Genomic DNA, 1,512 nt, shown 5'->3' with positions numbered 1-1,512 from the left:
GCATGTGGGATCCTCCCGGACCGGGGCACGAACCCGTGTCCCCTGCAGCGGCAGGCGGACTCTCAACCACTGCGCCACCAGGGAAGCCCAGAAGGCGTGCTCTTTATCTAAAATTTGGAAGTCTTCCAACCTGAATCCAGGTATATGGAGGCCGTGAAAACTTGAGGCTATGTGGGCACCCCGGCCCACGGAGTTTAGCACAGGTAAGTACAGCCATGACTCTCCACAAAGCTTCAGTGTAAGCTTTTTTTTTTTTCTCTCTCATGTTTCAGGGTTGTATAACACCTTATTTTGCACAATAATATCTTTGTATAATAATTTTTATTTTAAAATGTATTTATTGCTATAATCTACTTAATCATCTTACTGCTGATTTTTAAGTTGAATCCAATATAGAATTTTTTTTTTTTTGGCCGCACCGCTCAGCTTGCAAGATATTAATTCCCCAACCAGGGACTGAACCCAGTCCCATGGAGCACCAAGTCCTAACCATGATGTCTCCATGTTGCCTGTGAAGTGAAGGCTCATGTCTGCCCAGTTCAACGCCTCTCACCCTTCTCACCCTGGAGTTGATAAATTACCAATATTCATCTTTCCCTCTTTTTTTTTTTTGTGGGCTGCACCATGCGGCTTGCAAAATCTTAGTTCCCCAACCAGGGATCAAACCCACGCTCCCTGCAATGGAAATGCAGAGTCCTAACCACTGGACTGCCAGGGAATTCCCTCCAATATAGAATTTTATTATTAGATGTAACTCTGAGGTGAACACTGGCATGTATTACAAACATCACTTACAGATATTGATAAATCACTTTTTTGTGTGGGTAGCTTTTATTTTTATTTATTTTTTAGGGTGATCCTATTGAACTTTATTCATTTGGTTTTGGTGCTTTAAAATTTTTTTAAAAAATTTTATACTGGAATATAGTTGATTTACGATGTTGTGTTAGTTTCAGGTGTACAGCAAAGTGATTCTGAGCCTGCGCGTCCGGAGCCTGTGCTCCGCGACGGGAGAGGCCGCAGCAGTGAGAGGCCTGCATACCGCAAAAAAATAAATAAATAAAAGGGTTGTTGGTATGCTTTTTTTAGATACTTTTTATTTTTTAATTTTTTATAAATTGATTTATTATTTATGTATTTATTTTTGGCTGCCTTGGGTCTTCGTTGCTACGCGCGGGCCCTCTCTAGCTGCGGCGAGCGGGGGCCACTACTCGCCGCGGTGCGCGGGCCTCTCACTGTGGTGTCCTGTTGCGGAGCGCGGGCTCCAGGCATGCGGGCTCAGTAGTTGTGGCGCACGGGCGTAGCCGCTCCGCAGCATGTGGGATCCCCCGGGACCAGGCCCCGAACCCGTGTCCCCCGCACTGGCGGGCAGACTCCCAACCACTGTGCCAGCAGGGAAGTCCCTACATATTTTTTTTTTCCTACATATTTTTTTTTTTTCTTGCGGTACGCGGGCCTTTCACTGCTGTGGCCTCTCCCGTTGCGGAGCACAAGCTCCAGACGCGCAGGCTC

This window comes from Physeter macrocephalus, chromosome 14, assembly GCF_002837175.3.
Source record: "Physeter macrocephalus isolate SW-GA chromosome 14, ASM283717v5, whole genome shotgun sequence".
NCBI lineage: Eukaryota > Metazoa > Chordata > Mammalia > Artiodactyla > Physeteridae > Physeter > Physeter macrocephalus.
This window is presented reverse-complemented; position numbering follows the sequence as displayed.